Source organism: Piliocolobus tephrosceles, chromosome 19 (assembly GCF_002776525.5).
Source record: "Piliocolobus tephrosceles isolate RC106 chromosome 19, ASM277652v3, whole genome shotgun sequence".
Lineage (NCBI taxonomy): Eukaryota > Metazoa > Chordata > Mammalia > Primates > Cercopithecidae > Piliocolobus > Piliocolobus tephrosceles.
This window is the reverse complement of record NC_045452.1, coordinates 68,163,249-68,189,900: the sequence shown is the minus strand read 5'-3', so window position 1 is coordinate 68,189,900 and position 26,652 is coordinate 68,163,249.

The following is a 26,652-nucleotide window of genomic DNA, read 5'->3' as shown; positions in this document are numbered from 1 at the left end:
AGGCAGTGTTTCAACACTGTTCCTCTGAATCTGTAAAAGTGATATTTTACAGCGCATTGAAGACTATGCCAAAAGTGAAATATCCTGAAATAAACCCAGAAAGAAGTGTTCCAGGAAACTGCTCTCTGACTTGTGCATTCATTTCAGAGAGTTAAAGATTGCAACATGTCACCCAGTTTGGAAACTCTGTCTTTGAGGAATCTGTGAAGGGATATTAAGTGGCACCCAGAGTCATGTGGTGAGAAAGGAAACGTCTTCCGATGAAAACTGGAGAGAAGCTTTCGGAGCAAATCCATTGTGATGTTTGTATTCATCGCATAAAGTAAAATCATTCTTTGGATTGAGTAGTCTGAAAAGACTGTTTCTGTGGAACTTGAGAAAGTAATTTTGGGAGCTGTTTGAAGAATATGCTGAAAAAGAAATACCTTCCAATAAAAACGAGAAGGAAACATTCTGCGAAACTGATCTAGGTCACATGAAGTCCACTCGCACAGTTAAGCTTCTGTTTTCATTGAACAGTATCCTAACACTCTTTTAGGTTAGTCAGGTAAGGGATACCCGGGAGTGCTTTTAGTCTTACAGTGAAAATGGAAAGATCATCAGATACATACGGAGAGAATGTTTCCAAGGAGCTTCTCTGTGATGTGTGCATTCCACTCACAGGGTTATACTTTTCTTCTCATAGAAGATTGCGAAATCCAGCTTGAAGAAAAAGCTGCCAGGTGACATTCGGGGGTATATGGACTGCTATGGTGCAAAAGGAAATATCCTCACAAGAAAACTGGAAAGAAGACTTCTGTGAAACTGCATTGTGACAGATATATCTATTCCTCTCACATAGATAAAACTTTTTTCTATTACATAGTTTTAAAGCTGCATCATGGATGGATTTGTGAAGGGACATTCGGGAGCACATTCAGCCATATGGCAAAAAAGGAGATGTCTTCAGATAAAAACTGGACAGAAGCTTTCTGAGAAACTGCTTTGTGATGTTTGCATTCCACTCAAGGAGTTATACCTCTTTTCTCATAAGGCAGTGTTTGAACACTGTTCCTGTAAATCTGATAAAGTGATATTTTGCAGCGCATTGAAGACTATGGTGAAAAGTGAAATATTTGGAAATAAAACCGAGAAAGAAGAGTTCCAAGAAACTGCTCTCTGACGTGTACATTCATTTCAGAAAGTTAAAGCTTACACTCCGATTCCCAGTTTACTCGGTCTTTGAGGAATCTGAAAAGGGATATTAAGTGGTGCCCAGAAGCTTTTGGTGAAAAAGGAAACGTCTTCCAATGAAAACTGCATAGAAGCTTTCGGAGCCACTGATTTGCGATGTGTGCATTCATCTCACAGTGTTAAATCATTCTTTAATTTGAGCAGTTTGAAATCACTGTTTCTGTGGAACCTGAGAAAGGACATTTGGGAATACTCATAAGAATATGCTGAAAAAGAAATACCCTCTGATAAAAACCACAGGACCTTTCTGTGAAACTGCTCTAGGTCACGTGAATTCCACTCACACAGTTAAGCTTCTGTTTTCAATGAGCAGTATTCTAACACTGTTTTTCGTTTCACAGCTATGGGATACTCAGGAGCTCTTTGAGACAGTGAAAACGGAAGTATCTTCAGATAGGTACTGGAGAGAAGATTTTTGAGTAGCTGCTTCTTGATGTGTGCATTCCACTTACACACATATACTTTTCTTCTCATATAGGATTGGAGAATTCCGTTTGGAGGAAAAGCTACCAGGGGACATTCATGAGTATGTGGATGGCTATGGTGAAAAAGGAAGTATCATCAGACAAAAATTGTAAAGAATCTTTCTGTGAAACTGCTTTGTGCTAGATACATCTATTCATCTCACATAGATAAAATTTTCCTTCTATTACGCAGTTTTGAAACTGCATCATGGACGGAATCTCGAAGGGACATTCAGGAGCACATTCAGATCTGTGGGGAAACAGAATATAAATTAAGATAAAAACAAAAGAGAATCTGAGAAACTGCTTTACAATGTGTGCATTCCACTCAGGGAGTTCTACCTCTTTTCTCCTAAGGCAGTGTTTGGACACTGTTTCTGTAAATCTAAAAACGTGATGTTTTACAGTGCTTTGGAGACTATGGTGAAAAGTGAAATATCCAGATATTAAACCCAGAAAGGAGCGTTGCAAGAAACTGCACTCTGAAGAGTGCATTCATTTCAGAGTGTTAAAGCTTACACTATGTTGCCCAGTTTGGAAATTCTGACTTTTAGCAATCTGTGAAGGGATATTAAGTGGCGCCTGCAGTCTTTTGTTGAGAAAGGAAATGTCTTCCAATGAAAACTGGAGAGAAGTTTTCAGAGAAACTGCTTTATGATGTGTGTATTCATCTCATAGAGTTAAATCATTCTTTAGATTGAGCCGTTTGAAATCACTGTTTCTGTTGAACCTGAGAAAGGACATTTGGAACGCTCTTAAGAATATGCTGAAAAAGAAATTCTCTCTGACAAAAACCAGAAGGAAACCTTCTGTGAAACTGCTCTAGGTCACGTGAATTCCACTCACAGAGTTAAACTTCTGTTTTCATTGTGCAGTATTCTAACACTGTTTTAGGCTTATCAGCTAAGGGATACTCGGGAGCGCTTTGAGGCTTATGATGAAAACAGAAATATAATCACATAGATACTGGAAAGACGATTTCTGAGGAGCTGCTTTGTGACGTGTGCATTCCACTCCCAGAGTTATACTTTTCATCTCATAAAGGAATGGGGAATCCAATTTCGAGAAAAAGCTACCAGGGAACATTTGGGATTATATGGACAGCTAGGGCAAAAAGGTAAATATCCTCAGAAAAAAACTGGTAAGAAGTTTTCTGTGAAACTGCTTCGTGATAGATGTATCTACTCACCTCACATAGATAAAACTTTCTTTCTATTATGCAGATTTGAAACTACCTCATGGATGGATTCGTGAAGGGAGATTCGGAACAGTTTCTGGCCTGTGGTTAAATAGGAGATATCTTCAGGTAAAAACTGCAAGAAGCTTTCTGAGAAACTGCTTTGTGATGTGTGCATTCCACACAGGGAGTTATACCTCTTTTCTCATAAGGCAGTGTTTGAACACTGTTCTTGTAAAACTGAAAAAGTGATATTTTGCAACACATTGAAGTCTATGGTGAAATGTGAAATATCCTGAAATGAAACCAGGAAAGTAGCATTCCGAGAAACTCCTCTCTGACGTGGGCATTCATTTCAGAGAGTTAAAGCTTACACTACGTTGTCCAGTTTGGAAGCGCTGTCTTCGAAGAATCTGTGAAGGGATATTAAGTGGTTCCCCTGGGTATGTGGTGAGACAGGAAACATCTTCTGATGAAAACTGGAGAGAAGCTTTCGAAGCAACCGCTTTGTGATGTGTGTAATCATCTCATAGAATTTAATCATCCTTTGGATTGAGCAGTTTGATATCACTGTTTCTGTGGAACCTGAGAAAGAACATTTAGGAACACTCTTAAGAATATGTTCAAAAATAAATACCTTCCAATAAAAAAAGAGAAGGAAACACTATGTGACACTGCTCTAGGTCACGTGAAGTTCACTTGCACAGTTAAGCATCTGTTGTCATTGAGCAGTATTCTAACAGTCTTTTAGCTTGGTCAGCTAAAGGGTACTACGGAGCACTTTGAGGCTTATGGTGAAAGCAGAAATATCTTCAGATAGATACTAGAGAGGAGATTTCTGAGGAGCTGCTTTGTGAAGTGTGCTTTCCACTCACAGAGTTATACTTTTCTTCTCATAGAGGATTGGGTAATCCCGTTTGGAGAAAAAGCTACCAGGGGACATTCTGGAGTAAATGCACAGCTATGGTGAAAAAGGAAATATCGTCAGACAAAAACTGGAAGGAAGATTTCTGTGAAATGGCTTTGCAATAGATATGTCTACTCATCTCACATATATAAAACATTGTTTCTATTAAAAACTTTTCAATTTGCATCATGGACGCATTCGCAAAGGGATATTTGAGAGCACATTCAGGCCTGAGGGGTAATAGGTATCACCTTCAGATAAAAACTGGAGAGAAGCTTTCTGAGAAACTGCTTAGTGTTGTGTTCATCCCATTGTGGGAGTTATACCTCTTTTCTCATAAGGCAGTGCTTGAACACTGTGTCTCTAAAACTGAAAAAGTGATATTTGCAGTGCATTGAAGACTATGGGGAAAAGTGAATTGTCCTGAACTAAAACCTAGAAGGAAGGGTTCCAAGAAACTGCTCTCTGACATTTGTATTTATTTCAGAAAGGTAAACATTACACTGCATTGTCCAGCTTGGAAACTCTGTCTTTGAGGAATCTGTGAAGGGATATTATGTGGTGCCTGGAGGCTTCCGATGAAAACTAGAGAGAAGCTTTCAGAGCAACTGCTTTGTGATGTGTGTATTCATCTCATGGAGTTAAATCATTATTTGGATTGAGCAGTTTGAAATCACTGTTTCTGTGGAACCTGAGAAAGTACATTTGAGAATGCTCTTAAGAATATACTGGAAAAGAAATACTCTCTGATAAAAACCAGAAGGAAATTTTCTCTGAAACTGCTCGACGTCACGTGAAGTCCACTCACACAATTAAGCTTCTCTTTTCATTGAGAAATGTTCTAACACTGTTTTAGGATAGTCATCTAAGGTATACTCGGGAGCACTCTGAGGCTTACGGTGAAACCGTAAATATCTTCAGTAGGATACCGGAGAGAATATTTCCCAGGAGTTGCTTCGTGACATGTGCATTCCATTCACAGAGTCATACTTTCCTTCTCATAGAGTATTGGGGAATCCATCTTGGAGAAAAAGATACCAGGGTACATTCGGCAGTATAGGGATGGCTGTGGTGAAAAAGGGAATATCTTCAGACAAAAACTGGAAAGAAGCTTGCTGTGAAACTTCTTTGTGATAGATATGTCTATTCGTCTCACATAGATAAAACTTTCTATTACGCAGTTTTGGAACTGTGTCATGGACAAATTCGTGAAGGGACATTTGAGAGCACATTCAGGCCTATGAGGAAATATTATATATCTTCAGATAAAAACTGGAGAGAAGCTTTCTGAGAAACTGCTTTGTGATGTGCACATTCCACTCAGGGAGTGGTACCTCTTTTCTCATAAGGCAGTGTTTTAACACTGTTCCTGTAAAACTGTGAAAGTGATAATTTGCAGTGCTTTGAAGACTATGTCAAAAAGCAAAATATCCTGAAATAAAACCCAGAAAGAACCATTCCAAGAAACTGCTTTTTGACGTGTGCATTCTTTTCAGAGAGTTAAAGCTTACACTACGTTGCCCAGTTTGGAAACCCTGTCTTTGAGGAATCTTTGAAGGGATATTAAGAGGCGGCCCTGTGCTTGAGGGGAGAAAGATACGACTTGCAATGAACACTGGAGAGAAGCTTTCAGAGCAACTGCTTTGTGATGTGTATATTCACCTCATAGAGTTAAATCATTCTTTCGATTGAGCAGTTTGAAATCACTGTTTCTTGGAACCTGAGAAACAACATTTGGGAACGCTGTTAAGAATATGCTGAAAAAGGAATACCATTCGACAAAAACCAGAAGGAAAGTTTCTGTGAAACTGCTGTAGTTCACCTGAAGTCCACTTGCAGAGTTACACTCCTGTTTTCATTGGGCAGTATTCTAACCCTCTTTTCGGTTAGTCAGCTAAGGGATACTGAGCTATTTGAGGCTTATGTTGTAAACGGAAATATCTTCAGAGAGATACTGGAGAGAAGATTTCCGAGGAGCTGCTTTGTGACATGTGCTTTCTATTCACAGAATTTTACTTTTCTTCTCATAGAGGATTGGGGAATCCCGTTTGGAGAAATGTCTCCCAGGGGACATTCACGAGTATATGGATGGTATGGTGACAAAGGAATTATCCTCAGACAAAAACTGGAAGGAAGCTTCCTGTGAAACTGCTTTGGCATAGATATGTCTATTAATCTCACATAGATAAAATTTTCTTTCTGTTACGCTGTTTTCAAACTGCATCATGGATGGATTTGCGAAGGGACACCTTCAGGCCTGTGGTGTAATAGGAAATATCTTCATATAAAAGTTGGAGGTAAGTTTTCTGAGAAACTGCTTTGTGTTGTGTGCATTACACTCAGGGAGTTATGCATCTTTTCTCATAAGGCAGTGTTTGGACACTGTTACTGTATACTGAAAGTGATATGTGGCTGCGCATTGAAGACCACGGCGAAAAGTGAAATATCCTGAAAGAAAACCTAGAAAGCAGCATTCCACGAAACTGCTGTCTGACATGTGCATTCACTTCAGATAGTGGAAGCTTACCCTACGTAGCCCAGTTTGGAAACTCTGTCTTTGAGGAATTTGTGACGGGATATTAAGTGGTTCCCCTGGGCTTGTGGTGAGAAATGAAACGTCTTCTGATGAAAACTGGAGAGAAGTTTTCGGAGCAACTGCTTTGTGATGTGTGTATTCATCTTATAGAATTAAATCATTCTTTGGATTGAGCAGCTTGATATCACTCTTTATATGGAACCTGAGAAAGGACATTTGGAACGCTCTTAAGACTATGCTTAAAAAGAAATACCCTTCGATAAAAAAGATCAGGAAACACTCTGATAAACAGCTCTAGATCACTTGAAGTCCACTTGCACAGTTAAGGTTATGTTTTCATTGAGCAGTATTCTAACACTCTTTTAGATTAGTCAGCTAAGGGAGAATAGGGAGTGCTTAAAGGCTTATAGTGAAAGCTGAAATATCTTCAGATAGATGCTGGAGAAAAGATTTCTGAGGATATGCTTTGTGAACTGTGCATTTCACACACAGATTTATACTTTTCTTCTCATAGAGGATTGGGGAATCCCGTTTGCAGAAAAAGCTACCAGGAGACAGTTGGAAGTATTGGACAGCTATGGTGAAAAAGGAAATATCCTCAGACAAAAACTGGAAAGAAGTTTTCTGTGAAACTGCTTTGTGATAGCTATGTCTATTCATCTCACATAGACAAAACTTTCTTTCTATTTCACAGTTTTGACACTGTGTCATGGACAGATTTGCGAAGGGACATTCAGGTGCACATTCAGGCCTGTGGGGAAATAGGAAATATCTTCAGATAAAAAGAGGAGAGAAGCTTTCTGAGAAACTGTTTGTGATGTGTGCATGCGACTCAGGGACTTATACCATTTTTTCTCATAAGGCAGTTTTGAACACAGTTGTTGTAAAACTGAAAAAGTGTTATTTTGCAGCACATTGAAGACTATGGCGAAAAGTGAAATACCCTGAAATAAAACAAAGAAAGAAGCATTCCAAGAAACTACTCTCTGATGTATACATTCACTTCAGAGAGTTAAAGCTTACACTGCATTGCCCAGTTTGGCAACTGTCTTTGAGGAATCTGTGAAGGGATATTAATGGCGCCCAGAGGCTTGTGGTAAGAAAGAAAATGTCTTCCAATTAAAACTGGAAAGAAGCTTTCAGAGCACCTGCTTTGTGATGTGTGTATTCATTTTACAGAGTTAAGTCGTTCTTTGGATTGAGCAGTGTGAAATCACTGTTTCTGTGGAACCTGAGAAAGGACATTTGGGAATGATCTTAGGAATATGCTGAAAATGAAATACCCTCTGATAAAAACCAGAAAGAAACATTCTGTGAAACTGCTCTAGGTTACCTGAAGTCCACTCACACAGTTAAGCTCCTGTTTTCATTGAGCAGTATTCTAACACTCTTTTAGGTTAGTCAGCTAAGGGATAATAGGGAGCAATTTGAAGCTTGCGATGAATACAGAAATATCTTCTGCTTTCTGATAGATATGTGTATTCATCTCACATAGATAAAATTTTTTTTTATTACGCAGTTTTGAAAATGTGTCATGGACGGATTCACGAAGGAACATTCAGGCCTGTGGGGAAAAAGGAGTTACCTTCAGATAAAAAGTGGAGAGAAGCTTTCTGAAAATCTGCTTTGTGATATGTGTATTGCACTCAGTGAGTTATACTGCTTTTCTCATAAGGCAGTGTTTGAACACTATTCCTGTAAAACTGAAAAAGTGATACTTTGTAGCACATTGAAGACTATGGCAAAAAGAGTAATATCCTGTAATAAAACCCAGAAAGAAGCGTTCCAAGAAATGGATTTCTGACGTGTGCATTCATTTCAGAGAGTTAAGGCTTACACTATGTGGCCCAGTTTGGAAACTCTGTCTTTGAGGAATCTGTGAAGGTATATTAATTGTCTCCAGGAGGCTTATGGTGAGAAAGGTAACGTCTTCTGATGAAAACTGGAGATAAGCTTTCAGAGCAACTGCTTTGTATTGTGTGTATTCACCTCATAGAGTTAAATCTTTCTTTGGAATGAGCAGTTGAATTCACTGTTTCTGTGGAACCTGTGAAAGGACATTTTGGAACACTCTTAAGAATATGCTGAAAAAGAAATACCCTCTGATAAAAAGCAGAAGGAAACTTTCTGTGAAGCTGCTCTAGGTCATGTGAACTTCACTCGCACAGATAAGCTTCTGTTTTCATTGAGCAGTATTCTAACACTGTTTTAGGGTAGTCAGCTAAGGGATAGTCTGGAGCACTATGAGGCTTACAGTGAAAGCGGAAATATCTCCAGATAGATTCTGTAGATTTGATTTCCAAGGAGCTGCTTTGTGACGTGTGCATTCCACCCACAGAGTTATACTTTTCTTCTCATAGAGGATTGGGGAATCCTATTTGGAGGAAAAGCGACCAGGGGACATTCGGGAGTATATGTACGGCCATGTTGTAAAGGAAATATCCTTGGAGAAAAACTGGAAAGAAACTTTCTTTGAAATTTCTTTGGGATAGATATGTCTACTTATCTCACATAGATAAAACTTTCCTTCTATTATGCAGATTTGAAACTGCGTCATGGACGAATTGTCGAAGGGACATTCGGAGCACATTTAGGCCTGTGGGGAAATAGGAGATAAATTCAGATAAAAACTGGAGAGAAGCTTTCTGAGAAACTGCTTTCTGATGTGAGCATTCCACTCAGGGAGTTATACCTGTTCTCTCATAAGGCAGTGTTTGAGCATTGTTTATCTAAAAGTGAAAAAGTGGTATTTTGCAGCACATTGAAGACTATGGCAAAAGGTGAAATACCCTGAAAGAAAACCCAGAAGGATGTGTTCCAAGAAACTGCTCTCTGACGTGTGTATTCATTTCAGAGAGTTAAAACTTACACTGCATTTTCCAGTTTGGAAACTCTGTCTTTCAGGACTCTGTGAAGGGATATTATGTGACGCATGGATGCTTGTGTTGAGAAAGGAAATGTCTTCCAATGAAAACTGGAGAGAAGCTTTCGGAGCAACTGCTTTGTGATGTGTGTATTCATCTCATAGAGTTAAATCATTCTTTGGAATGAGCAGTTTGAAATCACTGTTTCTGTGGAACGTGAGAAAGGACATTTGGGAACGCTCTTAAGAATATGCGGAATAAGAAATACCCTCCGATAAAAACCAGAAGAAAGCTTTCTGTGAAACTGCTCTAGGTCACGTGAATTCCACTCACACAGTCAAGCCTCTATTTTCATTGAGAAATATTCTAACACTGTTTTAGGTTAATCAGATAAGGGATACTCGGGAGCGCTTTGAGGCTTATGGTGAAAATGGAAATATCTTCAGATAGATACTGGAGAGAAGATTTCCGGGGAGCTGCTTTGTGACATATGCAGTCTACTCACAGAATTTTACTTTTCTTCTCACAAGGATTGGGGAATCCCGTTTGTAAAAAAATGCTAACAGGGGATATGAGGTGTATATGGACAGCTATGGTGAAAAAGGAAGGAACCTCTGACAAAAACTGGAAGGAAGCTTTGTGTGAAACTGCTTTCTGATAAATATGTCTATTCATCTAACATACACAAAACCTTTATATTACGCAGTTTTGAAACTCCATGATGGACACATTCGTGAAGGGACATTCGGGAGCACATTCAGGCCTGTGGTGAAGTAGGAAATAACATCAGATAAAAACCAGAGAGAAGCTTTCTGAGAAACTGATTTGTGATGTGTGCATTCCACTCAGGGATTTATACCTCTTTTCTCATAAGGCAGTGTTTGAACACTGTTCCTGTAAAACTAAAATAGTGATATTTCGGAGCACATTGAACACTAGGGCGAAAAGTGAATTATCGTGAAATAAAACTCAGAAAGAAGCGTTCAGGAAACTTCTCTCTGATGTGTGCATTCATTTCAGGGATTTAAAGCTTACACCAAGTTGCCCAGTTTGGAAACTCTGTCATTGAGGAATCTGTGTAGGGGTATTAAGTGGTGCAAAGAGGCTTGTGGTGAGAAAGGAAATGTCTTCCGATGAAAACTACAGAGAAGCTTTCTGAGAAACTGCTTTGTGATGTGTTCATTCCACACAGGGAGTAATACCTCTTTTCTCATAAGGCAGTGTTTGAACACTGTTCCTGTAAAACTGTAAAAGTGATATCTTGCAACGTTTTGAAGACTATGGCAAAAAATTGATATATCCTGAAATGAAAATCAGAAGGAAGCATTCCAAGAAATTGCTCTCTGACATGTGTATTCATTTCAGAGAGAAAAAGCTTTCATACGATGCCCAGTTTGGAAACTTTATCTTTGAGGAATCTGTGAAGGGATATTAAGAGGCACCCGGAGGCTTGAGGTGATAAGGAAACGTCTTCCGATGAAAACTGGAGAGAAGGTTTTGGAGTAACTACTTTGTGAAATGTGTATTCATCTCATAGAGTTAAATAATACTTTGGATTGAGCAGTTTGAAATCACAGTTTCTGTGGAACCTGAGAAAGGACATTTGGGAACTCTCCTAAGAATATGCTGAAAAAGAGATAACCTGTGATAAAAACCAGAAGGAAACTTTCTGTGAAACTACTGTAGGTCACGTGAAGTCCACTCGCACAGTTAAGCTCCTGTTTTCATTGAGCACTGTTCTGACACTGTTTTAGTTAGTCCACTAAGGGATACTGCGGAGCACTTTGTGGCATACGGTGAAAACGGAAATATCTTCAGGAGGATACTGGAGAAAAGATTTCAGAGGAGCTGCCTTGTGACGTGTGCATTCCACTCACAGAGTTACATTTTCTTTTCATAGAGGATTGGGGAATCCGATTTGAAGAAAAAGCGACCAGGGGACATTCGATTGTATAAGGACTGCTATGTTAAAAAAGGAAATATCCTCAGACAAAAACAAGAAAGAAGCTTTCGGTGAAACTACTTTGGGGTAGATATATCTATTCATCTCACGTAGATAAAACTTTCCTTTTAGAATGCAGTTTTGAAACTGCGTAATGGATGAATTCGTGAAGGGACATTCGGGAGAACATTCAGGCCTGTGGTTAAATACGAGATAGCTTCAGATAAAAACTGGAGAGAAGCTTTCCGAGAAACTGCTTTGTGATGTGTGCATTCCACTCAGGGAGTTATACCACTTTTCTCATAAGGCAGTGTTTGAACACTGCTCGTGTAAAACTGAAAAGGTGATAGTTTGCAGCGCATTGAAGACTATGGCGAAAAGTGAAATATCCTGAAATAAAACCCAGAAAGATATGATCCAACAAATGGCTCTCTGACGTGCACCCTCATTTCAGAGAGATGAAGCTTACACTTCGTTGACCAGTTTGGAAACTAAGTCTTTGAGGAATATGTGAAGGGATATTAAGTGGCACCAGGAGGCTTGTGGTGAGAAAGGAAACGTCTTCCGATGAAAACTGGAGACAAGCTTTCGGAGCAACTGCTTTGTGATGTGTGCATTCATCTCATAGAGTTAAATCATTCTTTGTATCAACCAGTTTCGTATCACTGTTTCCATCGAACTTGAGAGGGAACATTTGGGAACAATCTTAAGAATATGCTCAAAAACAAATACCCTCTGATGAAAACGAGAAGGAAAGTTTCTGTGAAATTGCACTAGGTCATATGAAATCCACTTGCACAGTTAAGCTTCTGTTTTCCTTGAGGAGTATGCTAACACTGTTTTGGATTAGTCAGCTATGGGATACTCGGGAGCGCTTTGAGGCTTATGGTGAAAGCGGAAATATCTTCAGATAGACAATGGAGAGATTTCTGAGGAGATGTTTTATGACATGTGTATTCCACTCATAGAGTTATGCATTTCATCTCATAGAGGATTGCTGAATCCTGTTTTTAGAAAAAGATGTCAGGGGACATTCGGGAGTATATGGACGCTATGGTGAAAAAGGCAATATTCTCAGACAAACCCTGAAAAGAAACTTTCTGTAAAACTGCTTTGTGATAGAGATGTCTATTCATCTCAAATAGATAAAACTTTCTTTTATGAAGTTTTGAAACTGCATCATGGACAGATTCACGAAGGGACTTTCGGGCATACATTCAGGCCTCTGGAGAAATAGAAAATATGTTAAGATAAAATCTGGAGAGAAGCTTTCTGAGAAACTTCTTTGTGATGTGTGCATTCCGCTCAGGGAGTTATACCTCTTTTCTTATAAGGCAGTGTTTGAACACTGTTCCTGTAACACTGAAAAAGTGATATTTTGCAGTGCATTGAAGACTACGGTGAAAAGCGAAATATCTGGAAATAAAACCCCAAAAGAAGCCTTGCAAGAAACTACTCTCTGACGTTTGCATTCATTACAGTGAGTGAAAGCGTACCCTAAGCTGCTAGGTTTGGAAACTCTGTCTTTGAGGAATCTGTGAAGGGATATTAAGTGCGCTCAGAGGCGTGTGGTGAGAAAGGAAACATCTTCTGATGAAAGGTGGAGAAAAGTTTTTAAAGCAACTGCTTTGTGATGTGTGTGTTCATCACATAGAGTTAAATGATTCTTTGGATTGAGCAGTTTGAAAAGACTGTTTGTGTTTAACTTGAGAAAGTAATTTTGGGAACCCACTTAAGAATATGCTGAAAAAGAAATACCTTCCGATAAAAACCAGAAGGAAACCTTCTGTGAAACTGCTCTAGGTCACGTAAGTCCACTCACAGAGTTAAGCTTCTGTTTTCACTGAGATGTATTCTAACACTGTTTTAGATGAGTCATCTAAGGAATTCTTGGGAGTGTTTTGAGGGTTATGGTGAAAACGAATATATCCTCAGATAGATACTGGAGAGATGGTTTCCAAGGAGCTGCCTTGTGACATGTACATTCCACTTTCTGGGTTATACTTTTCTTCTCTTCGAAGATTGGATAATCCCATTTGGAGAAAAAGCTGCCAGGGGATATTCGGGGGTATATGGACTGCTATGGTGAAAAAGGTAATGTCCTCAGACAAAAACTGAGAAGAAGATTTCTGAGAAACTGTTTTGTGATAGATAAAATCTGGAGAGAAGTTTTCTGAGAAACTGCTTTGTGATGTGTGCATTTTACTCTGGGAATTATACCTCTTTTCTCATAAGGCAGTGTTTGAATGCTGTGCCTGTAAAACTGAAAAAGTGACATTATGCAACGCATTGAAGACTCTGGCGAGAAGTGAAATATCCTGAAATAAAATCCAGCAAGAAGCGTTCCAAGGAACTGCTCTCTGAAGTGTGCATTCAACTCAGAGTATTAAAGTTTACACTACATCACCAGTTGGAAACTCTGTCTTGGAGGAGTCTGTGAAGGGATATTAAGTGGTGCCCGGAAGCTTGTGGTGAGATAGGAAACATCTTCCAATGAAAACTGGAGAGAAGCTCTCAGAGCAACTGCTTTGTGATGTGTGTGTTCATCTCATAAAGTTAAATCGTACTTTGGATTGAGCAGTTTGAAATCACTGTTTTTGAGGAACCTGAGAAAGGACATTTGGGAGCACTCTTAAGAATATACTGAAAAAGAAATACCCTCTGATAAAAACCAGAAGGAAATTTTCTGTGAAACTGCTGTAGGTCACGTGAAGTTTCCTTGCACAGTTAAGATTCTGTTTTCATTGAGCAGTGTTCTAACACTGTACAGGTGGGTCAGCTACGGGACACTTGGGAGCACTTTGAGGTTTACTGTGAAAACAGAAATATCTTCAGATAGATACTGGAGAGAAGATTTCTGAGAAGCTGCTTTGTGACGTGAGTATTCCACTCACAGTTTTATTTTTCTTCTCATAGAGGATTAGGGAATCTCATTTGGAGAAAAAGCGACCAGAGAACATTCCAGAGTATTTGGATGGCTATGGCAAAAGGAAATATCCTCACACAAATACTGGAAAGAAGATTTCTGTGAAACTGCTATGACATAGATATGTCCATTCATCTCAGAAAGATAAAACTTTCATTCTTTTATGCAGTTTTAAAAACAGCGTCATGGACAGATTATTGAAGGGACAATCGGGAGCACATTCTGGCCTCTGGGGTAAAAGGAAATATCTTCAGATAAAAACTGGAGAGAAGCTTTCTGAGAAACTGCTTTGTGGTGTGTGCATTCCATGGAGGGAGTTATACCTCTTTCATCATAAGGCAGCATTTGAACAACGTTCTTCTAAAAGTGAAAAAGTGATATTTTGCAGCACGTTGAAGACTATCGCGAAAAGTGAAATATCCTGAAATAAAACCTGGAAAGAAGCGTTCCAAGAAAATGCTCCCTAACGTGTCCATTCATTTCAGAGAGTTAAAGCTTCACTATATTACCCAGTTTGGAAACTCTGTCTTTGAGGAATCTTTGAGGTGTCATTAAGAGGCGCTCCTGGGCTTGTGGTGAGTAAGGAAACAACTTCCAATGAAAACTGGAGAGAAGCTTTTGGAGCAAGTTCTTTGTGATGTGTGTATTCACCTCATAGAGTTACATCATTCTTTGGATTAAGCAGTTTGAAATCACTGTTTTTGTGAAATCTGAGAAAGAACATTTGGGAACGCTCTTAAGAATATGCTGAAAAAGACATATCCTCAAAGAAAAACAAGAGGGAAACATTCTGTGAAACTGCTCTAAGTTGTATCAAGTCCATTGACACAGTTAAGCTTCCGTTTACATTGAGAAGTATCCTAACACTGTTTTACGTGAGTCAGCTAAGGGATAATCGGGAGCGCTTTGAGGCTAATGGTAAAAACGGAAATATCTTCAGATAGATACTCGAGAGGAGATTTATGAAGAAATGCTTTGTGATGTATGCATTTCCCACACAGAGTTAAACTTTTCTTCTCACAGGTGTTTATGGAATCCCGTTGGTAGAAATAGCTACTGGGGACATTCAGGAGTATATATACTGCTATGGTGAAAAAGGAAATATTCTCAGACAAAAAGTGGAAAGAAACTTTCTGTGAAACTGTTTTGTGACAGATACGTCTATTCATCTCACTTAAATGAAATGGCCTTTCAATTGCACAGTTTTGAAACTGCATCATGGACGGATTCGCTAAAGGACATTCGGGAGCACATACAGGCTGGTTCAGAAACAGGAGATATCTTCAGATAAAAATTGAAGAGAAATTTTCTGAGAAACTGCTTTGTGATGTCCGCATTCCACTCAGGGACTTATATCTCTTTTTTTCACAGTGTGTGAACACTGTTCCTGTCAAAGTGAAAATGAGATATTTTGCAGCGTATTGAAAACTATGGAGAAAATTGAAATATCCGAAAATAAAACCCAGAAAAAAGCGTTCTCAGAAACTGCTCTCTGACGTGTACATTCATTTCAGAGTGTTAAAGCTTACACTAAGTTGCCCAGTTTGGAAACTCTGTGTTTGAGGAAATTGTGAAGGGATATTAAGTGACACCCAGAGGCTTGTGGTGAGAAAGGAAATGTCTTCCGATGAAAACTGGAGAGAAACGTTCGGAGCATCTGCTTTGTGATGTGTGTATTCATCTCATAGAATTAAATCGTTCTTTGGATTGAGCAGCTTTAAATCGCTGTTTCTGTGATACCTGAGAAAGAACATTTGGGAACGCTCTTCATAATATGCTGAAAAGGAAATACAATCCAATAAACGCCAGAAGGAAACTGTGAAACTTCTATAGGTCGCCTTAATTTTTCTCGCACACTTAAGCTTCTGTTTTCATTGAGCAGTATTCTTAAAATGTTTTAGGTTAATCAGCTAACAGATACTCAGGAGCGATTTGAGGCTTCCGGTGAAAATGGAAATATCGTTAGATAGATACTGGAGGAAGATTTCTGAGGAGCAGCTTTGTGACATGTGCATTCTACTCACAGAGATATACTTTTCTTCTCATAGAGGAATGGGAAACCCCGTTTGGAGAAAAAGCAACCAGGGGACATTTGTGAGTATATGAAAGGCTATGGTGAAAAAGGAAATATTCTCAGAAAAAAACTGGAAAGAAGATTTCTGTGAAACTGCTATGTGATAGATATGTCCATTAATCTCACATATAGAAAATTTTCTTTATATTACACAGTTTTGATGCGTCATGGACAGATTCGCGAAGGGACATTTGGGAGCACATTCAGGCGTACAGTGTAAAAGGAGTTATCATCAGAAAAAAACTGGAGAGAAGCTTTCTGAGAAACTGCTTTGTGGTGTGTGCTTTCCAAGGAGGGAGTTATACCTCTTTCATCATAAGGCAGTGTTTGAACAAGGTTCTTCTAAAAGTGAAAAAGTGATATTTTGCAGTGCATTGAAAACTATCGCCAAAAGTGAAATATCCTGAAATGAAACACAGAAAGAAGCGTTCCAAAAAAATGCTCTTTAACGTGCACGTTCATTTCAGAGAGTTAAAGCTTACACTATATTGCCCAGTTTGGAAACTCTATCTTTCAGGAATCTTTGAGGTGTTATTAAGAGGTACCGCTGGGCTTGTGGTGAGTAAGGAAACGACTTCCGATGAAAACTGGAGAGAAGCTTTTGGAACAATTGCTTTCTGATGTGTGTATTCATCTCATAGAGTTACATCATTCTTTGGATTGAGCAGTTTGAAATCACTGTTTCTGTGGAACCTGAGAAAGAACATTGAGGAACGCTCTTAAGAATATGCTGAAAAAGAAATATCCTCCGATAAAAACCAGAAGGTAACATTCTGTGAAACCTCTCTAGGTCATAGCAAGTCCACTCGCACAGTTAAGCTTCTGTTTTCATTGAGCAGTTTCCTAACACTGTTTTATGTGGGTCAGCTAAGGGATATTCAGGAGTGCTTTGAGGCTAATGGTGAAAACGGAATTATCTTCAGATAGATACTCAAGAGGAGATTTATGAAGAAATGTTTTGTGACGTATGCATTTCCCACACAGAGATAAACTTTTCTCTAAAGAGGGGTTTATGGAATCCCCTTGGGAGAAACAGCTACTGGGAACATTCAGGAGTATATTGACAACTATGGTGAAAAGGAAATATCCTCAGACAAAAACTGGAAAGAAACTTTCTGTGAAACAGCTTTGTGACAGATATATCTATTCATCTCACATAGATGAAACTGTCTTTCTATTATGCAGTTTTGAAACTGCATCTTTGTGACAGATATATCTATTCAGCTCACATAGATGAAACTGTCTTTCTATTATGCAGTTTTGAACCTGCATCATGGACGGATTCGTGAGGTGACATTCGGGACCACATACAGGCTGGTGGGGAAATAGGAGATATCTTCATATAAAAATTAGAGAGAAAATTTCTGAGAAACTGCTCTGTGATGTCTGGATTCCACTCAGGGAGTTATACCACTTTTCTCACAAGGCAGTGTTTGAACACTGTTCCTGTAAAAGCGAAAAACAGATATTTTGCAGCGTATTGAATACTATGGTGAAAATTGAAGTATCTGGAAATAAAACCCACAAAAAAGCATTCCAAGAAACTGCTCCCTGACGTGTACATTCATTTCGGTCTGTTAAAGCTTACACTAAGTCGCCCAGTTTGGAAACTCTGTTTTTGAGGAAATTGTGGAGTGACACCTGGAGACTTGTGGTGAGAAAGGAAACGTCTTCCAATGAAATCTGGAGAGAAACATTCAGAGCAATCGCTTTGTGATGTGTGTATTCATCTCATAGAGTTAAATCATTCTTTGAATTGAGCAGTTTTAAATCGCTGTTTCTGTGATACCTGAGAAAGGACATTTGGGAATGCTCTAAATAATATGCGGAAAAATAAATACCATCCAATAAACACCAGAAGGAAGCTGTCTGTGAAACTTATCTAGGTCGCTTGAATTCCACTCACACAGTTAGCTTCTGTTTTCATTGAACAGAAATTAGGTTAATCAGCTAAGGGATCCTCGAGAGCGATTTGAGGCTTCTGGTGAAAACGGAAATATCTTTAGTTAGATACTGGAGGAAGATTTCCGAGGAGTGGCTTTCTGATGTGTGCATTCTACACACAGAGATATACTTTTCTTCTTATAGAGGAATGGGAAATCCCATTTGGAGAAAAAGCGACCAGGGGACATTCGGGAGTATATGAAAGGCTATGGTGAAAAAGGAACTATCCTCAGACAAAAACTAGAAAGAAGCTTTCTGTGAAACTGCTTTGTGATAGATATGTCTATTCGTTTCACATGGATAGAACATTCTATTATGCAGTTTTGAAAATCTGCCATGGACGGATTTGCAAAGGCAAGTTTGGCTGGACATTAAGGCATACGGTGAAAAGAGAGTTATCTTCAGATAAAAATTGGAGAGAAGCTGTCTGAGAAAGGGCCTTGAGATGTGTGCATTCCACTCAGGGATTTATATTTCTTTACTCATAAAGCAATGTTTGAACACTGTTCCTGTAAAACTGAAAAAGTGATACTTTGCAGCGCATTGAAGACTATGGTGAAAAGTGAACTATCCTGAAATAAAACCCAGAAGGAAGGATTCCAAGAATCTGTACTCTGACGTGGGCATTCATTTGAGAGAGTTAAAGTTTACATTATATTGCCCCGTTTTGAAACTCTGTCTTTGAAGAATCTGTGAAGGGATATTAAGTGGCACCTGGAAGGTTGTGGTGAGAAAGGAAACCACTTCCGATGAAAACTGGATAGAATCTTTCACAGTAACTGGTTTGTAACGTTTGTACACATCTCATATAATAAAATCACCCTTTGGATGGAACAGTTTGAACTCACTGTTTCTTTGAAGCTGAGAAAGGACATTTGGGAATGCTCTTAAGAATTTGCTGAAAAAGAAATACCCTCTGATAAAAAACAGAAGAAAACTTTCTGTGAAAATGCTCTTTGTCACGTGAAGTCCACTCGCACAGTTAAGCTTCTGTTTACATAGAGCAGTATTCTAACACTGTTTTTGTTTAGTCTGTGAATTGCTATCCCAGAGCGCATTGAGGCATTCAGTGAAAAAGGAAACATCTTCAGATACATACCGGATAGAAGATTTCCAAGGAGCTGCTTTGTGACATGTGCATTCCACTCACAGGGTTATACTTTTTTTCTCCTAGAAGATTGCGGAATCCCATTTGGAGAAAAAGCTACAAGGGGACATTCGGGAATATATGGACTGCTATGGTTGAAAAGGAAATATCATCAGACAAAAACTGGAAAGAAGGTTTCCGTGAAACTGCGTTGTGGTAGATATGTCTATTCACCTCCCATAGATAAAACTTTTTTCTATTATGCAGTTTTGAAACTGCATTATGGATGGAATGACGAAGGGACATTAAGGAGCACATTCGGGCCTGTGACGAAATAGGAGATACCTTCACATGAAAACTGGAGAGAAGCTTTCTGAGAAACTACTTTCTTATGTGTGCATTCCACTCAGAGAATTATACCTCTTTTCTCATAAGGCAGTTTTTGAACACTGTTCCAGTCAAACTGAAAAAGTGATATTTTGCAGCGACTTGAAGCTTTGGTGAAATGTGAAATATTCTGAATTAAAACCAGGAAAGAAGCATTCTAAGAAACTCCTCTCTGACGTGTGCATTTTTTTCAGAGAGTTAAAGCTTACACTACGTTACCCAGCTTGGAAGCTCTGTCTTTGAGGAATTTGTGAAGGGATATTAAGTGAATCCCCTGGGCTTGTGGTGAGAAAGGAAACGTCTTCCAATGAAAACTGCAGAGAAGCTTTCAGAACAACTGCTTGGGATAATCGGGAGCGTTTTGAGGCTAATGGTGAAAACGGAAATATCTTCAGGTAGATACTCGGGAGGAGATTTATGAAGAAATGCTTTGTGACGTATGCATTTCCCACACAGAGTTAAATGTTTCTTCTCTTAGTGGTTTATGGAATCCCATTGGGAGAAATAGCTATTGGGGACATTCAGTAGTATATTGACTGCTATGGTGGAAAAGGAAGTATTATCAGACAAAATCTGGAAAGAAACTTTCTGTGAAACTGCTTTGTGACAGATATGTCTATTCATCTCAAATACATGAAACTGTCTTTCTATTTCGCAGTTTTGAAACTGCATCATGGACGGATTCACAAAGGGACATTAGGGAGCACATACAGGCTGGTGGGGAATAGGAGATATCTTCAGATAAAAATCAAAGAGAAAATTTTTGAGAAACTGCTTTGTGACGTCTGCATTCCACTCAGGGAGTTATATCTTTTTTCTCACAAGGCAGTGTTTGAACACTGTTCCTGTAGAAGCGAAAAAGAGATATTTTTCAGCGTATTGAAGACTATGGCGAAAATTGAAATATCCACAAATAAAACCCAGAAAAAAGCATTCCAAAAATTGCTCTCTGACGTGTACATTCATTTCAGAGTTTTCAAGCTTACACTAAGTCACCCAATTTGGAAACCCTGTGTTTGAAGAAATTGTGAAGGGATATTAAGTGACACCCGGAGGCTTGTGATGAGAAAGAAAACGTCTTCTAATGAAAACTGGAGAGAAACTTTCGGAGCCACTGCTTTGTGATGTGTGTATTCATCTCATAGAGTTAAATCGTTCTTTGGATGGAGCAGCTTTATATCGCTGTTTCTGTGATCCCTGAGAAAGGACATTTGGGAATGCCTTTAATAATATGCTGAAAAAGAAATACCATCCGATAAATGCCAGAAGGAAACTGTCTGTGAAACTTCTCTAGGTCGCTTGAATTCCACTCACACACTTAAGCTTCTGTTTACATTGAGCATTATTCTAACAATGTTTTAGGTTAATCATCTAAGGGATACTCCGGAGCAATTTGAGGCTTCCGTTGAAAACGGAAATATCTTTAGATAGATACTGGGGGAAGATTTCTGAGGAGCGGCTTTGTGACATGTGCAATCTACACACAGAGATGTACTTTTCTTCTCATAGAGGAAAGGGAAATTATATTTGGAGAAAAAGCGACCAGGGGACATTCAGGAGTATAAGAAAGGCTATGGTGAAAAAAGAACTATCCTCAGGCAAAAACTGGAAGGAAGGTTTCTGTGAAACTGCTTTGAGATTGATAGGTCTATTCATTTCACATATATAAAACTTTCTTTCTGTTACGCAGTTTTGAAAGTCTGCCATGGACTGATTCACCAAGGGATGTTCAGCAGGACATTCAGGAATACGGTGAAAAGGGTGTTATATTCAGATAAAAACTGGAGAGAAGCTTTCGAAGAAAGTCCTGTGAGATGTGTGCAATTCACTCAGGGATTTATACCTCTTTTCTCATAAGGCAGTGTTTGAACACTGTTCCTGTAAACTGAAAAAGTGATATTTTGCAGTGCTTTGAAGACTATGGTGAAAAGTGAAATATCCTGAAATAAAACCCAGAAAGAACCATTCCAAAAAACTTCTCTCTGACATGTGCATTCATTTCAGAGAGCTAAGGTTTACACTACATTGCCCCGTTTGGAAACTCTGTCTTTGAAGAATCTGTGAAGGGATATTAAGTCCTATGATGAGGCTTGTGGTGAGAAAGAAAACGCCTTCTGATGAAATCTGGACAGAATCTTTCGGAGTAACTGCTTTTTAAAGTGTGTACGCATCTCATAGAAATAAATCATGCTTTGGTTTGAGCAATTTGAACTCACTATTACTGTGGAAGGTGAGAAAGGACATTTGAGAACACTCTTAAGAATATGCTGAAAAAAAATTACCCTCTGATAAAAAACAAGAAAACTTTCTGTGAAACTGCTCTTTGTCACGTGAAGTCCACTCACACAGTTATGCTTCTGTTTTCATTGAGCAGTATTCTAACACTGTTTTTGTTTAGTCTGTGAAGTAATATGCCGGAGTGCTGTGAGGATTTTGGTGAGAAAGGAAACATCTTCAGATACATAATGGAGAGAAGATTTCTGAGAAGCTGCTTTGTGACATCTGCATTCCACTCACAGGGTTATCCTTTTTCTCTCCTAGAAGATTGGGAAATCCCGTTTGGAGAAAAAGCTACAAGGGGACATTCGGGAATATAAGGACTGCTATGGTGAAAAAGGAAATATCATCAGACAAAAACTGGAAAGAATCTTTTTGTGAAACTGAGTTGTGGTAGATATGTCTATTCATCTCCCATAGATAAAACTTTTTTATATTACGCAGTTTTGAAACTGCATAACGGACAGAACAACGAAGGAACATTAGGGAACACATTCAGGCCTGTGGGGAAATAGGAGATATCTTCACACAGAATCTGGAAAGAAGCTTTCTGAGAAACTGCGTTGTGATGTGTGCATTCCACTCAGGGAATTATACCTCTTTTTTCATAAGGCAGTTTTTGAACTCTGTTCCTGTAAAACTGGAAAAGCAATATTTTGCAGCTAATTGAAGACTTTGGCAAAATATGAAATATCCTGAATTAAAACCAGGAAAGAAGCGTTCTAAGAAACTCCTCTCTGACATGTACATTCATTTCAGAGAGTTAAAGCTAACACTCCATTGCCCAGTTTGGAAGCTCTGTATTTGAGGAATTTGTGAAGGAATATTAAGTGGTTCCCCTGGGCTTGTGGTGAGAAAAGAAACGTCTTCCGATGAAAACTGCAGAGAAGCTTTCTGAGCAACTACTTTGTGATGTGTGTAATCATCTCATAGAGTTAAATCATTATTTGGATTGAGCAGTTTGATAACTCTGTTACTCTGGAACCTGAGCAATGACATTTGGGAATGCTCTCAAGAATAGTGAAAAAGAAATACCCTCCAATAAAAAAGAAAAGGAAACACTCTGTGGTAGTACTCTAGGTCACGTGAATTCCACTCGCACAGTTAAGCTTATGTTTTCATTCAGTAGTATTCTAACACTCTTTTAGGTGAGTCAGCTAACGTATAATCGGGAGCGCTTTGAGGCTTATGGTGAAAACGAAAATATTTTCAGATAGATACTGTAGAGAAGATATCTGAGGAGCTGCTTTGTGACGTGTGAATTCCACTCATAGAGTTATAATTTTCTTCTCATAGAGTATTGCGGAATCCCGTTTGGAGAAAACACTACCAGGGGACATTCGAGAGTACATGAATGGCTATGGTGAAAAAGGAAATATACTCAGACAAAAACTGGAAAGAAAATTCCTGTGAAATTGCTTTGTGACAGATATGTCTATTCATCTCACATAGATGAAACTGTCTTTCTATTATGCAGTTTTGAAACTACATCATGGACGGATTCATGAAGGGACATTCAGAGAACATACAGGCCTGTGTGGAAATAGGAGATATCATCACATACAAACTGGAGAGAAGCTTTCTGTGAAACTGCTTTGTGATGTCTGCATTCCATTCAGAGAGTTATACCTCTTTTCTCATAAGGCAGTTTTTGATCACTGTTCCTGTAAAACTGAAAAAGTGATATATTGCAGCAAATTGAAGATTGGCAAAATGTGAAATATCCTGAATTAAAACCAGGTAAGAAGCGTTCTAAGAAACTCCTCTCTGACGTGTGCATTCATTTCAGAGAGTTAAAGCTTACACTATGCTGCCCAGTTTGGAAGCTCTGACTTTGAGGAATTTGTGAAGGGATATTAAGTGGTTCCCCTGGGCTTGTGGTGAGAAAGGAAACGTCGTCCAATGAAAACTGCAGAGAAGCTTTCAGAGCAACTGCTTTGTGATGTGTGTAATCATCTCATAGAGTTAAATCATTCTTTGGATTGAGTAGTTTGATATCTCTGTTGCTGTGGAACCTGAGCAAAGACATTTGGGAATGCTCTCAAGAATATGTGAAAAAGAAATACCCTCCAATAAAAAGGAGAAGGAAACACTTTGTGATACTGCTCTAGGTAACGTGAATTCCACTCACAAAGTGAAGCTTCTGTTTTCATTCAGCAGTATTCTAACACTCTTTTAGGTGAGTAAGCTAAGGTATACGAGGGAGCACTTTGAGGCTTATGGTGAAAACGAAAATATCTTCAGGTAGATACTGTAGAGAAGATATCTGAGGAGCTGCTTTGTGACGTGTGAATTCCACTCATAGAGTTATAGTTTTCTTCTCATAGAGTATTGCAGAATCCCGTTTGGAGAAACCCTACCAGGGGACATTCGAGAGTACATGGACCGCTATGGTGCAAAAGGGAATATACTCACAAAAAAAAATTGGAAAGAAGCTTCTGTGAAACTGCTTTGTGACAAATATGTCTATTCATCTCACATAGATGAAACTGTCTTTCTATTATGCAGTTTTGAAACTGTATCATGGACGGATTAGCAAAAAGACATTCGGGAGCACATACAAGCTGGTAGGGAAAGAGGAGATATCTTCAGATAAAAATTGGAGAGAAACATTCCAAGAAACTACTTTGTGATAACTGCATTCTACTCAGGGAGTTACACCTATTTTCACACAAAGCAGTGTTTGAACACTGGTCCTGTAAAAGTGAAAAAGAGATATTTTTCAGCATATTGAAGACTATTGTGAACAATGAAATATCCGGAAATAAAACCCAGAAAAAAGCATTCCAAGAAACTGCTCTCTGACATGTACATTCATTTCAGAGTGTTAAAGCTTACACTAAGTCTACCAGTTTGGAAACTCTCTCTTTGAGGCAATAGTGAAGGGTATTACGTGACACACAGAGGCTTGCGGTGAGAAGGGAAACGTCTTCTGATGAAAACTGGAGAGAAACTTTCGGAGCAACTGCTTTGTGATGTGTGTATTCATCTCATAGAGTTAAGGCATTCTTTGCATTGAGCAGCTTTAAATCGCTGTTTCTGTGATACCAGAGAAAGGACATTTCGGAATGCTCTTAATAATATGCTGAAAAAAAAATACCATCTGATAAACACCAGAAGGAAACTGTGAAACTTCTCTAGTTCGCTTGAATTCCACTCTCATAGTGAAGCTTCTGTTTTCATTGAGCAGTATTCTAACAATGTTTTAACTTAATCAGCTAAGGGACACTCGGGAGCGATTTGAGGCTTCTGGTGAAAACGGAAATATCTTTAGATAGATACTGGAAGAGGAGTGGCTTTTTGACTTGTGCATTCTACTCACAGAGATATACTTTTCTTCTCATAGAGGAATGGGAAATCCTGTTTGGAGAAAAAGCAACCAAGGGACATTTGAAAGTATATGAAAGGGTATGGTGAAAAATGAACTATCCTCAGACAAAAACTGGAAAGATGCTTTCTGTGAAACTGGTTTGTGATAGATATGTGTATTCATCTCACTTGGATAAAACTTTCTTTCTATTACACAGTTTTGAAAGTCTGCCATGAATGGATATGCGAAGGCACGTTTGGCAGGACTTTCAGGCATGTGGTGAAAAGGGAGTAATCTTCAGATAAAAACTGGAGAGAAGCTGTTTGAGAACGTGCCTTCAGATGTATGCATTCCACTCAGGGATTTATACTTCTTTACTCATAAGGCAATGTTTGAACACTATTCCTGTAAAACTCAAATAGCGATATTATGCAGCACATTGAAGACTGTGGTGAAAAGTGAAATATCCTGAAATAAAACCTACAAAGAAGGATTCCAAGAAACAGTGCTCTGACGTGTGCATGCATTTCAGAGAGTTAAAGTTTACACTACGTTGCCCCGTTTGGAAACTCTGTCTTTGAAGTATCTGTGAAGGGATATTAAGTGGCTCCCCGAGGCTTTTGGTGAGAAAGGAAACACCTTCCCATGAAAACTGGACAGAATCTTTAGGAGTAACTGCTTTGTAATGTGTGTACGCATCTCATAGAATTAAATCAGCCTTTGGATTGAGCAGTTTGAACTCACTGTTTCTGTGGAAACTGAGAAAGGGTATTTGGGAACGCTCTTTAGAATATGCTGAAAAAGAAATGCCATCCGATAAAAAAGAGAAGAAAGCTTTCTGTGAAACTTCTCTTTTTCACGTGAAGTCCAAACGCACAGTTAAGCTTCTGTTATCATTGAGCAGTATTTTAACACTGTTTTTGTTTAGTCTGTGAAGTCATACGCTGTAGCGCTTTGAGGCTTTGGTGAAAAAGTAAACATCTTCACATACATACCGGAGAGAAGATTTCCAAGGACCTGCTTTGTGACACATGCATTCCACTCACAGGGATTTACTTTTTTTCTCCTAGAGGATTGGAGAATCCCGTTTGGAGACAAAGTTACAAGGGGACATTCAGGAATATGCGGACTGCTATGGTGATAGAGGAAATATCATGAGAAAAATACTGGAAAGAAGCTTTCTGTGAAACTGCATTGTGGTAGATATGTATATTCACCTCCCATAGATAAAACTTTTTTCTATTACGTAGTTTTGAAATGGCATAATGGACGGAAACACGAAGGGATATTAGGGAGCACATTCAGGCCTGTGGGGAAATAGAAGATATCTTCACATAGAAACTGGAGAGAAGCTTTCTGAGAAACTGCTTTGAGATGCATGCATTCCACTCAGGGAACTATGCCTCTTTCTCATAAGGCAGTTTTTCAACACTGTTCCTTTAAAACTGAAAAATGATATTTTGCAAAGAATTGAAGACTTTGGCAAAATGTGAAATATCCTGAATTACAACCAGGAAACAGCGT